The sequence below is a fragment of the Coptis chinensis genome, chromosome 9, assembly GCF_015680905.1.
Source record: "Coptis chinensis isolate HL-2020 chromosome 9, ASM1568090v1, whole genome shotgun sequence".
Lineage (NCBI taxonomy): Eukaryota > Viridiplantae > Streptophyta > Magnoliopsida > Ranunculales > Ranunculaceae > Coptis > Coptis chinensis.
In genome coordinates, this window is record NC_141464.1 from 59,510,593 (window position 1) to 59,525,401 (window position 14,809).

A 14,809-nucleotide genomic window follows, 5' to 3' on the forward strand; every position below is an offset into this window, starting at 1 on the left:
ATAAGTTTTGACAGGTTTAGTGTTGAAGAAGAGTGGTTGCTGCTTGTGGTTTGCGTTAGCGTTGCATCTCAGGATAAGTTTTGTTTTCCCTTGAGGTGATATAGATTTTCAGTTGAGATAAGGTTATTTGCATTTTCATTTGTAAATTGTTTTGGTAATGAATATGACCATGTTGTTTAAGTTAAAATTTTTATTGGTTTTTATTATCCGCATATTTTAAAACTGTTTATGGGTTTTTGGGAGTAGAGAGTGCGTCACACCTCGGAGATCGAAGAGTCGGGGACAAATAATGTTTTTCCACTCCGAAATTCGGGGTGTGACAGTTTGGTATCAGAGCATTTGGTTAGCTTAGACTAGGGTGAGTCTAGGTGATTTCGGATCGTGGTTTATGGGTAGTGTTTAAGAAGTTTTATTTTCAAAACTATTTCCGCTAGTTGTTTTATTTTTACAAAGAAAATAAAAGAGATATAAAAATAAAGAGAGTCAATATTTTTTATTGATTTGATTGTATGTGTAATGTGTATATTTATATTAGTTACTCTTGTGGAGTGCATATGGGATGCTTTTATTTTTCCTTATCATTTGAGGAGTGGTTATTTGTGTAATATGTTAATTATTCATGGATTTGATCAAGATGATGTGTCTTTGCTATAGTGTGGTTTTGTTGTTGGTGATCATTTTCGCGTGGAATATGGATTAAGTACGACTACATGTATGTGAACTTTGTATTGCAATGTTGTGTTATTATTTAAGAAATAATGAGATATTTTTAATCTATATTGAATGAGTTGTATTATCTGGTGGCTTTGTGACGTACTGAGTAAGGAACTAATTGCCTCAGTGTTAGAGGAACTATCTCGCCTCACTTGTACGCGTTAATGGATGAATAGTATTTTGAAGTATAAGAGATTAATCTGTTAGAGGTGATTAGTTAGAAATAGATTGAATAAAATAAATAAAATATACGTGTATTCTTTTTGAGATGTGTATACCTGCGTATACACGTGTATTCTTTTTGAGATGTGTATACTGGCGTATACACGTGTGTTCTTTTTGAGACGTGTATACTTGCAAGTATACACGTGTATTCTTTTTGAGATGTGTATACTTGCGTATACACATTTTTATATTATTATATATAGGTGAACTATTACCGTGCGTATGTGATTGATTAATATCGTTAAATTAGTTTCACATTATTTTCGCATATTCAAGTATTTATTCTGAATTGTTTTGTTTTGATCTATATGATTTTGATAGAGGAATATGAAATATATTTTTTTGAATGCGTGCTATATTTGATCCAGTTGCAAGCATGAATTAGGATTCAAGGGTTGTTTTAAATTTAATATTTCTGAGAGCATGACTAAAGTAAATATAAAGTTTTATTGTAGTATCAATGACATGAGTGATTTTTGTTTTAAGTGTATTAGGACACTAATTTTCTTTTATGCGTGATATGAAAGACTCCATAATGTTTTATGCAGGGATGAACTTACCCCATATCATTTATTAGTTTAGGTAGAATATTATTTTTCGTAGAGTTTGCTACGTGTCAATAAACTGCATGCTAAAAAGATATGATATATTTATTTTGCGTTTAAGTGACAGTAATAGTTTGTTTTAATATAGACAGTTAAGCTATGATAGATTTTGTAATGGCATGAGGATATATATTCGGGTATTATTTAAAATAATTAATATCAATATTATCTTGCTTAAGTTTAATCAACGTGCATTCTTGTATAGGTTCTAAGTTAATAACCAACGTTTTTGTTCGTATAGCTTTACTTCCGAATCTCGGGACGAGATTCTTTTGAGATGTGTATAGCTGTAACGCCCGTATTTTTAAATACGATATTTTCTATTTATTTATTAATTAAATTATTTTTATTTTCAAAATTCGCCGGATGGGACTTCGGGATATGTGGGCTGGTTTTTGGGCCGAAGTCGGTGTTGGGCTTGGGTTTAGGACCAAGTATATAAACACTTTTTCTAGAAAATAGGGTTCAGGAGAATAATAGAATAATGAAAATGGAATGGAGAGCTTAAAATTCTGGATTTTTGGAGGGTGGGGCCTGACGGTTCGGACCACGGGGATTATTCGGGTTTTAATCAAAGTGAGTAGCTATTTTGCTATTTCACGGATTTGTAGTTTACACACGGTGTATTATATTGTTTCGCTTTTTTAATTTCATTATCCTGTTGTATTGGAATTCGTGCTATTTGTGTTATTAAATTTTATTAAATTCGGATTTGTATTTAACTGTCGAAACTGTGTTAAATTGGGTAAACTGTTAAGCTTTGGAGAGCAAAGCTTTCGTCAAGCATTATCTTGTGACTGTTAAACTGTGTTGTGGGGTGGGGTTACTAAGGGAGTTTAGTATCGTTTTTCTTATTGAACTGCTGTATCTCTGTTCAAGCTCTGAACAGGCGTAATGGCGTCGCCAGGGAAAAAGAAAAGGGGGACGAAATCCTATTAATTTTGGTTGAACTCTTTAGTTTGGATGTTAGTGATGGCTGGAGGTTTTAGTGGATGCTGTCGAAGCTCTCTAAACGCATTAATGGCGGCGACCGAAAAATCGCCCAGTTTATATTAAAATTGATTGTTTGGGTTTTGGTTGGGGATTTGGATGTTGGGTTATCAGTAATGGGATTAGGAGATGAGGGATGCGAGTGTGGTGCTGTCGAGTGGAGCTTGAGGCACCATTAATGGCTGCCAGAAATCGCCAGTTTAAATTAAACTTGGTGTTTGGGTTTTGGGTTGGAACTTGTTGTTTGGTTGTTGATGTATGATGGAAGGTCGAACTTGGGTGGGCTGTCAAAGCTCCAAGAAGCCAGTAATGGCGGTTCGAAATTAGGCTAGATCTAGTTTTTGGAAAAGATATATATTGATTGATTTGGGGATTTTGTTTTTAGTAAAGTTGTAAGGTTTTTGATTTGGAGTAAAACCGCATAGTTTAAATGGGTGGTTGTTTAGAAGGTGTGGTGGCCGGATTTGGTGGTGGTGGAGAACTGCTTGAGGAAGAAGGTGAACTGTTCACCGATTTGGGCTTGGGCCTTAGCTGTTTTTGGTTGGGCCGATTTTGTTTTGTTGTTTGGGCCCGGATTCTATTTTAAGTTGTTGGGCTCGGTTTATATTAAGTTTTGGACCAATTTGGCTTAGCCTATGGACCGGTTTCATTTTAATTTTTGGACCGAACCACTTAACTGTTTTGGGCCCGTTCCTCATATTGCTTGGGACCAGTCCATTGGACTTAAAATAGATCTATGTGGGTTTTCCAATGTTTAGACTTTCGGGTTCTAAGGTTTGGGCTTGGCCAGTTGGGTCCGAACCATTACCTTGGTCATGAGCCCATGAGCCATGCACCTTTGACCTTAGCCATGAACCATGGCTATGACCATGAACCTGTCGAACACCTAAAACGCAGTTTGACTTTGACTTGGGACAGTTTGACTTTGACTTGGGCGAGTTTGACTTGGACTAGAGGCCGGTTTGACTTTGACCATCCACCGTTGACTTTGACCTTTGACCATGGGACGGTTGACTTTCACCTTTGACTTTGACGATGACGGTTTGGCTTTGACCATGACATGTTGAGTTTGACCTTGACCATGAGGTGTCGACCTTTGACCGTTGGATGATTGACTTTGACCGTTGACCGTGAATGTTGACTTTTCCGATTTTCATATGTTTGTTTATATGGATATATAGTAATAAAAAAATATTGTCGGATATTGTATAACTTGGTTGGTAAATTATCTAATTTAGATTTGGCGTGAGTAGTGTGTAAAACATATTGGGCTTTGATTGTGGATTGTGGATTTTAATTGTACTCACGTTTTATGTTGTATATTATATGGACATATGTAGTAATAAAATCTTTGTGGAAGCTTGTATAACTTTGGTTGTCATTATCTAAGAAAGATTTGACCTTGATGTTGTGTATTTTTGACACATTGACGATATTGAGATGTTAGGAGATATTATATTCTTTATCGCCTATAAAAATGTATCACGATACGTTGAAGCATTGTGACATGATATAATATCTTTGGGATAGTTATATTAATGCAATATCTTGGAGAAATGTATATACACTCCATTATTTTATATGTGAGATGCTAATATAGTATCGGTGAATATTTGCCCACTGCGGGGTGTGGTGTAGTGCAATAATATATTGGCACGTGAAAGAAGCGAAAAGTGACTATGAGATATAATTGAGATGTTTCTAGATATTATGGCTTAGTGCAATAAGGTAATTGACCCGCACGATGATATAGTAGAAATGTTTATGAGTCATTAATGTATGACACTGAATAAATTACATAACGAAAATCCTAGAACGACTACCACAACTCATGTGATTGGCCTTCGGGCGTTTCGATTAATCGAATGGCTTCGGCTGCCCTTCTTCCGGCGTTTGATTAATCCGAATGGCCTTCGGGACCCTCCGGCGCTTCGATTAAAATTTGAATGGCCCTCCGGCGAAACCGAATAGTGGCTTGATTATTCGTTTCCAAGAAAATAGAACGATGATGCTTAATATTTTATCGAATAGTGGCGGTGCTTACATAGATTTGGCTTCCAGGGTGAGGATTTACGGTGTGTGGCATCCCTTCGAGTGGTGGTTTACATACCGGAGTGGCTCATTATGTAAGGGAGGCATGTGGATGTACATGTTCGGCGTTGGGTTGCGATTGTGGTAAAGCAGGGGAAACTAGGTAAGACATAGATCTGACGTGATTTTAGGGACCGTTAAAGAAAACCTTAATTAATATAATTATGGTAATATGTTTGTTGATGATGTATATGTAGATAGATGATTATATATGGTTTTCGAAGAAGGGTGGGTCAAACTAATTACTAGGCGAGGCGACCCACTCTGTGATTGAGCATGAAATGAGAATGCATTATATAATATGTTTGTTTGGATATTTGTTTAGTTGAACCTAAAAAGCCTCGATGGAGGAACTACATGCCTTATTTATTATGTGTATAGTTTGTTGTGTAGTTAGTGGGAAGTTAAGGCCTCGATTGGAGGAACTACTGCTTTAATTATTATTCTTTAGGATGTTGTATTTGTCGTTGAAAGTTAAGGTTTCGGTAGTAGAGGAACTAACGCCTTATGGATGGTGTTTATATTTGTATAAGTATATGTTGTTTTAGAATTACTCACACCCGGCATTGTTTATAATCTTGACCCGATTTGCATGTTTGCTTATCGGGTGTGTTCATTCAATGAACATAGTTGATAAGTTTTGACAGGTTTAGTGTTGAAGAAGAGTGGTTGCTGCTTGTGGTTTGCGTTAGCGTTGCATCTCAGGATAAGTTTTGTTTTCCCTTGAGGTGATATAGATTTTCAGTTGAGATAAGGTTATTTGCATTTTCATTTGTAAATTGTTTTTGGTAATGAATATGACTGTTGTTTAAGTTAAAATTTTTATTGGTTTTTATTATCCGCATATTTTAAAACTGTTTATGGGTTTTTGGGAGTAGAGAGTGCGTCACACCTCGGAGATCGAAGAGTCGGGGACAAATAATGTTTTTCAATTACAGCCGAAATTGGGTGTGACATTTTAATATCGAGCATTTGGTTAGCTTAGACTAGGGTGAGTCTAGGTGATTCTCGGATCGTGGTTTATGGGTAGTGTTTAAGAAGTTTTATTTTCAAAACTATTTCCGCTAGTTGTTTTATTTTTACAAAGAAAATAAAAGAGATATAAAAATAAAGAGAGTCAATATTTTTCGTGATTTGATTGTATGTGTAATGTGTATATTTATATTAGTTACTCTTGTGGAGTGCATATGGGATGCTTTTATTTTTCCTTATCATTTGAGGAGTGGTTATTTGTGTAATATGTTAATTATTCATGGATTTGATCAAGATGATGTGTGCTGCTATAGTGTGGTTTTGTTGTTGGTGATCATTTTCGCGTGGAATATGGATTAAGTACGACTACATGTATGTGAACTTTGTATTGCAATGTTGTGTTATTATTTAAGAAATAATGAGATATTTTTAATCTATATTGAATGAGTTGTATTATCTGGTGGCTTTGTGACGTACTGAGTAAGGAACTAATTGCCTCAGTGTTAGAGGAACTATCTCGCCTCACTTGTACGCGTTAATGGATGAATAGTATTTTGAAGTATAAGAGATTAATGCATTTAGAGGTGATTAGTTAGAAATAGATTGAATAAAATAAATAAAAATAACGTGTATTCTTTTGAGATGTGTATACCGGCGTATACATCGTGTATTCTTTTGAGATGTGTATAACGATATACGCGTGTGTTCTTTGAGGCGTGTATACTTGCAAGTATACACGTGTATTCTTTGAGATGTGTATACTTCATGTATACACATTTTTATATTATTATATATAGGTGAACTATTACCGTGAGTATGTGATTGATTAATATCGTTAAATTAGTTTCACATTATTTTCGCATATTCGAGTATTTATTCTGAATTGTTTTGTTTCAGTCTATATGATTTTGATAGAGGAATATGAAATATTATTTTTTTGATACGTGCTATATTTGATCCAGTTGCAAGCATGAATTAGGATTCAAGGGTTGTTTTAAATTTAATATTTCTGAGAGCATGACTAAAGTAAATATAAAGTTTTATTGTAGTATCAATGACATGAGTGATTTTTGTTTTAAGTGTATTAGGACACTAATTTTCTTTTATGCGTGATATGAAAGACTCCATAATGTTTTATGCAGGGATGAACTTACCCCATATCATTTATTAGTTTAGGTAGAATATTATTTTTCGTAGAGTTTGCTACGTGTCAATAAACTGCATGCTAAAAAGATATGATATATTTATTTTGCGTTTAAGTGACAGTAATAGTTTGTTTTAATATAGACAGTTAAGCTATGATAGATTTTGTAATGGCATGAGGATATATATTCGGGTATTATTTAAAATAATTAATATCAATATTATCTTGCTTAAGTTTAATCAACGTGCATTCTTGTATAGGTTCTAAGTTAATAACCAACGTTTTTGTTCGTATAGCTTTACTTCCGAATCTCGGGACGAGATTCTTTTGAGATGTGTATAGCTGTAACGCCCGTATTTTTAAATACGTATTTTTCTATTTATTTATTAATTAAATTATTTATTTTCAAAATTAAATTAGGACCGACTCGGGATATGTGGGCCTGGTTTTGGTCTCGAAGTCGGTGTTGGGGGTTTGGACCCAAGTATATAAACACTTTTTCTAGAAAATAGGTTCGTGAGAATAATAGAATAATGAAAATGGAGGCGAGCTTAAAAAGCTGGATTCTTTGGAGAACCGGTTGGACTACGGGGGATTCGGTCGGGTTTTAATTCAGTGAGTAGCTATTTTGCTATTTCACGGATTTGTAGTTTACACATCGGCATTATATTGTTTCGCTTTTATAATCGTTTCATTATCCCGTTGTATTGGAATTCGTGCTATTTGTGTTATTAAATTTTATTAAATTGGATTTGTATTTAATCGGGTTTAAACCGTGTTAAATTGGGTAAACCGTTAAGCTTTGAGAGCAAAGCTTCGAGGAGCCGCCAATGGCTCCTCCTCGCCGTATCGTATTCGTTAAACTGTGTTGTGGGGTGGGGTTACTAAGGGAGTTTAGTATCGTTTTTCTTATTGAACCATCGTATCTCTGTTCAAGCTCAACAGCGAATGCGCCGCCGGGGAAAAGAAAAGGGGCGAAATCCTATTAATTTTGGTTGAACTCTTTAGTTTGGATGTTAGTGATTTATCGGAGGTTTTAGTGGATGCCGCCGAAGCTCTAAACGATTAATTGTGACCGAAAAATCGCCCGCTTTTATATTAAAATTGATTGTTTGGGTTTTGGTTGGGGATTTGGATGTTGGGTTATCAAGAATGGGATTAGGAGATGAGGGATGAGTGTGGTCTTTGTCGAGTGGAGCTTGAGGCACCATTAATGGCTGCCAAATCGCCAAATTTTAAATTAAACTTGGTGTTTTGGGTTTTGGGTTGGAACTTGTTGTTTGGTTGTTGATGTATGATGGAAGGTCGAACTTGGGCGGGTCATCAAAGCTCCAAGAAGCCGAGAATGGCGGTTCGAAATTAGGCTAGATCTAGTTTTTGGAAAAGATATATATTGATTGATTTGGGGATTTTGTTTTTAGTAAAGTTGTAAGGTTTTGATTTGGAGTAAAACCGCATAGTTTAAATGGGTGGTTGTTTAGAAGGTGTGGTGGCGGATTTGGTGGTGGTGGAGAACCGCTGGAGGAAGAAGGTGAACTGTTCAATCGATTTGGGCTTGGGCCTTAGTCGCTGTTTTGGTTGGGCGATTTTGTTTTGTTGTTTGGGCCCTGATTCTATTTTAAGTTGTTGGGCTCGGTTTATATTAAGTTTTGGACCAATTTGGCTTTGCCTATGGACCCGTTTCATTTTAATTTTTGACCGAACCACTTAACCGCATTTTGGGCCCGTTCCTCATATTGTTTGGGACCGACCCATTGGACTTAAAATAGATCTATGTGGTTTTCCAATGTTTAATTTTCGGTTCTAAGGTTTGGGCTTGGCGGTGGGTCCGAATCCATTACCTTGGGTCATGAGCTTACTACGAGCCATGCGACACCGACCTTAGCCATGAACCATGGCTATGACCATGAACCTGTCGAACACGAAAACGACAGTTTGACTTTGACTTGGACAGTTTGACTTTGACTTGGACAGTTTGACTTGGACTAGGACAGTTTGACTTTGACCATCGACCGTTGACTTTGACCTTTGACCATGGACGGTTGACTTTCACCTTTGACTTTGACGATGACAGTTTGGCTTTGACCATGACATGTTGAGTTTGACCTTGACCATGAGGTGCTGACCTTTGACCGTTGACAGTTGACTTTGACCGTTGACTGTGAATGTTGACTTTTCCAGTTTTTCATATGTTTGTTTATATGGATATATAGTAATAAAATACTGTCGGATATTGTATAACTTGGTTGGTAAATTATCTAATTTAGATTTGACGTGAGTAGTGTGTAAAGCATATTGGGCTTTGATTGTGGACTGTGGACTGTTTAATTGTACTACGTTTTATGTTGTATATTATATGGACATATGTAGTAATAAAATGCTGTGGAAGCTTGTATAACTTTGGTTGTCATTATCTAAGAAAGATTTGACCTTGATGTTGTGTATTTTTTGACACGTGACAATATTGAGATGTTAGGAGATATTATATTCCTTATACGCTATAAAAATGTATGCGATACGTTGAAGCATTGTGACATGATATAATATGCTGGGATAGTTATATTAATGCAATATCTTGGAGAAATGTATATACACTCCATTATTTTATATGTGAGATGCTAATATAGTATCGGTGAATATTTGCCCACGGGAGTGTGGTGTAGTGCAATAATATATTGGCACGTGAAAGAACGAAAGTGACTATGAGATATAATTGAGATGTTTCTAGATATTATGGCTTAGTGCAATAAGGTAATTGACCTGCACGTGATATAGTAGAAATGTTTATGAGTCATTAATGTATGACACCGAATAAATTACATAACGAAAATCTAGAACCCGACTACCACAACTCATGTGATCGCCCTTATGATTTCAGCTTAACCTGAATGGCCTTCGGGCGCCCCTTCCGCCGCTTCGCACCGAATGAATGGCCGGGAGGCCTCCGGGGCGTTCGCTTAAAATTTGAATGGCCCTCCCGGGCGAAATTTAATAGTGGCTTGATTATTCCGTTAAGAAAATAGACGATGATGCTAATATTTTATGCCGAATAGTGGCGGTGCTTACATAGATTTGGCTTCCGTGTGAGGATTTACCGGTGCGCGGCATTTCAGGTGGTTACGCACGGAGTGGCTCATTATGTAAGGGAGGCATGTGGATGTACATGTTCGGCGTTGGGTCATGAGGGTAAAGCAGGAAACTAGTAAAAGACATAGATCTGACGCGGATTTTAGGGACAAAAGAAAACCTTAATTAATATAATTATGGTAATATGTTTGTTGATGATGTATATGTAGATAGATGATTATATATGGTTTTGCAGAAGGGTGGGTCAAACTAATTACTTGGGAGGCGACCCACTCTGTGATTGAGCATGAAATGAGAGGCACGATATAATATGTTTGTTTGGATATTTGTTTAGTTGAACCTAAGGCCTTGATGGAGGAACTACATGCCTTATTTATTATGTGTATAGTTTGTTGTGTAGTTAGTGGGAAGTTAAGCCTCGATTGGAGGAACCACCGCCTTTAATTATTATTCTTTAGGATGTTGTATTTGTCGTTGAAAGTTAAAGGCCTCGGTAGAGAACTAACCGCCTTATGGATGGTGTTTATATTTGTATAAGTATATGTTGTTTTTAGTATTACTCACACCAAGCATTGTTTATAATGTCAACCCGATTTGCATGTTTGCTTATCGGTGTGTTCATTCAATGAACATAGTTGATAAGTTTTGACAGTTTAGTGTTGAAGAAGAAAGTGGTTGCCGCTTGTGGTTTTGCGTTAAGCACAGCATCTCAGGATAAGTTTTGTTTTCCTCGAGGTGATATAGATTTTCAGTTGAGATAAGGTTATTTGCATTTTCATTTGTAAATTGTTTTGTAATGAATATGACCGTTGTTTTTAAGTTAAAATTTTTATTGGTTTTATTATCCGCGATATTTTAAAACTGTTTATGGGTTTTGGGGAGTAGAGAGTCGCCACACCTCGGAGATCGAAGAGTCGGGGGGACAAATAATGTTTTTCGAATGGGGAAATTGGGTGTGACAATTTGACACCAAATAAACATAGGATTCGGATCTCTATCCCGGGAGAAAGCATGTAAGCCAATATATAAGGCACAAAAACCTCAGTTTACAATCATCTAGGAAATTTTGTTTTTTGCATCTTAGATCTAGAATTAAGAGAGAAGAAAGTTCAGACCTTTTCACCATTAATAGCTATAAAGATTATTCCTTTTCATATTGTGTTCATAGCATAGTATGAGGGGCTAATCTCCCTTCTCTCTTGGGAGGGAGATGAAGCCTTTTTGTATGTTTTAGTTTAGTTCTTCTTCTATCATGTTTTAGTTTAAATCCCTCATTGAGTTTTTCTTATTAGGTCCATTGATCTACGCCCCTGTGGAGGTTAGGAGGTCTTAGGGTAATTCAAGATTGTGTAGAGCCAAATACCACAAACCCTAGATTCTTTTCTTCTAGTTTTTAGTGTTCTAGTGTGATGATTGGATTCTTTATGGCACCTCAATTAGTTGTATGGTTAATGCCACATGTGGATTTTCCATGGCACCTAGAGTTGTATATTGAATGTCACTTAAATCACAATTTGGTTAGATAGAAGATATCATTGGAGATTGAAGAAGTATTTGATGGAAAGATAGAAAGCACGTTGAAAGCCACATATTATCATCATTGTTATGAGCATAAGGTTTGTAGGTATGGTGAGTTTCTATTGGTGATTTATATTAACCATGATAAGTAGATCTGTTAGACTAATTCTATGATTTTGGTGGATTCATCTCTCCCAAGATATTCTCTCTCTTGATTCATATTCATATATTTAATTTAGTTTATTTTATACATAGTTTAAATCTCAAATCAAATCAACTATATATTACTTATTACTTAGCCACATCTTTTACTTGCATCCATTAGAGTAATTTAGATTAGGAATTTCTATTACTATCAACTAATTACTTAGAGTAGGATTGATACCTTGCTAGCCACTATACTAATCAATATATATTAAGCTAAGTAAGATTTGCAAAAGATACCTAACACAAACAACGACATATAAATAATTACGTGTTTCGTGCTTTTTCAATGGCGCCGCTGCCCGCTCTAAATTGATTAGGTGATAGAATATTTAGTTTAGATTACTTTAATTTAGGAATTCATATAGTATAAATTGCATATTTAGCATAATTAGATTAATTTAGCATAATTCAATTAGATTTCATAGTAAAAAGTATTTCCATAAAGTTTAGTGTTTGTTTAACAGAAAAGAACAGTACAGAAAATGTATTTATAAATTTCAAAAAAATTCTGAAATTTTACAAAGTTGATCTGTACAGTATCGGTAATTTATTGAAATTTTTTCGAATTTTTAGTACTTGTCTTACCTGGGTAACTAACATCGTCTTTGCAGTAACCCGTTTTCAGTTTTCAGTTTTCAGGACACAAGCATCTGTAAAAACAGTCGAGCAGAGTTATTTGCACAATATCAAAAATTCTAAATTTTTTACAGGAGGAACCTCGATTCGTTAAGAGCTTCCAGTAAAAATTTGAATATTTTTTGACCTGTTTTGACCACTTAACTAGTTGCTTGTTTTCAGTGTGTTTCTGCAGCTTTTCAGGACCAAGGTCTCTGGAAGAACAGTCGAGAAGAAGGATCTATAAAATTCTAAATAATCCAAAATTTTTACAGGATCATCCCCGACACGTCAGGAGACTCCAGTAAAAATTTCGTGATTTTTAGTGCTCTTTTACTTATTTATTTAATCGATTGTTTACAGTGTGTGCAGAAAACTTCTCACTGGACTCTGCAGGATTGAACAGTAAAGAAGAGGGACTTACCAAGCTCCGATTGCTCTGAAATTTTACAGGCTACTTTCTGGACGTATCAGGTAGCTTCTATAAAAATTTCAAAATTTTTGGACTTGTTTTGCACATGCTGATCAAACCCAAGATCTTGGTTACATTTGGTCACTTAATTTGTGTGGGTTAGAAATGAAATGCTAATGTTATATTTTGTATCTTGAGTTACTTGTATGTATTGGAGATTGAACCTTGGCTTCCACATAAAGTCCGGAGAAATCATAGTTGTGTTTCACAACCAAAGTAAGTGCATAAGGAATGATTGGCAAAACGCGCATAAAGATGTTTGTTTTGTGTACAGGTGAAAAAGTTAGTCCTTCATGAAGGTTATATAGTGATATGAAGGTAAAATGCATGCAATGAATAACTCGGAAATCCGGAGGAACCCAAGACGAGAGGTGGTACTCTAAATAGTCTGATCCGTACTGGTAGAAGCTTCTAACATTCTTCTTGTACTAAAGTACAACAACCATAGAAGGCAGAAGAGGCATTAGTAGACATTGACGACTATGAAGTTTCGAGGCAGAGGAGCAAGGAAATCCAGAGTTTGGGATTGAGATCGAGGGATTGGAGCATCCAAATACAATTGGTTAGATGATTACAAAAGAGGTGCAGAGACATACTGCGGCAAGTAACTCCTTTAATTTGTCGTCATGTACATAATAAACGGACAAGTAGTGGCTTAGTCGTCAACTAGAGTTACACTGGGGGCAAATAAGTCTTGTCCCCATCCTTGGTAGAGATATATATATATATATATAGGGATAGAGTAGGGTTGTCCCCAAACCTCATGATATTTTGCGGACCTATTAGCTCTAAGTTATCTAGGTGTCCGCGGACCCGGATGGGTAACATGGCTGTACACCTCAGTGTAAGACGGATTGTACATAATATTGAGCATGTGATCGATGTTATTTCTTATATACATACACTTCTGCTGAATGTTCTTCATTATAACTCACGTGTTATTTTGTACAACACTCCAACATAAAAATTTCAGGTTACAGAGAAAGAGAAAGACTTGCGGTACCATAACAAAACTATAACAAATGCATTTGGATATGTTGTTACACCTTCCGAAGGAGAGCGGAGGGGTTCAAGAAGACCCTTCGCGGATATGCCGTGGGGTTATCCGAATGAGTGTGGGGGGAATGAGTCCTCCGCAGACCCTCGTGTCTGAATCAAACATGGGGCAAGCTGAGCTGTTCTCAGATGTGCATTCTGAAGGAGAGCAGAAGGGTTTAAGAAGAACCTTTGCGGATATGCTATGGGGCTATCCAAATGAGTGCGGGGTGGATGAGCCCTCTGCGAACCTTCATGTCCAAATCAAATATGGGACAGGCTGAGCTGTTCCTAGATGTGCATTCCGAAGGAGAGCGGAGCGATTCAAGAAGACCCTTCGTGGATATGCCGTGGGGCTATCCAAATGAGTGAGAAGGGGATGACCCCTCCGCAGACCCTCGTGTCCGAATCAAACTTGGGGGCAGACTGAGTTACTACTGAATATTCTATGGGGTTTGATCGAATTTCCAGTATCGTATTGCAGAAGATCATATTCTACGAAGGGGCTGAGACCCTTCGTGGACATGATGCTGAGTTTGAGGAGTGAGAGCGAAGGGGATGAGACCCTTTCCAGAGATGGTAGTGAGTTCTATGAAGGAGAGCTTATGGCTGGGTTGAGACACTCCGTGGGGGTAGTAGTAAGTTCTATGAAGGAGAGCCATATGCTGGGGTGAGACACGTTGCAGACATGGTAATGAGTTCTATAAAGAAGAGTTGATAGTGAGGGTTGAGACACTTCACAGGCATGATGATTGAGTTTGAAGAGCGAGAGTGAAGAGGATGTGGAGATGGTAGTGAGTTCTTTGAAGGAGTGCTAACAACGGGGTTGAGACATGATAAGCACCCAAAACTATAATATTAAACTCCGAGAGACATATCATTTTGATCGATTATGTGTTTAATAATCATGTAATAATTATATTTTCGTACTTTTGCAGGTTTCCGCAGTTAACATGAATATAATGATAAAATATGCATCGAAGTACGAGAATACTGGAATATTTGAAGTTCCCCACTCAACCCCAGTGAAGCCTGACTAGAGTCGAAGTTTCCAAAAGAACAAAACCAGTGCAGAACGGGTCCACATATAAAGAAGCAGCAAACTTCCTAAGCTCACATATGATAAATCTGGAT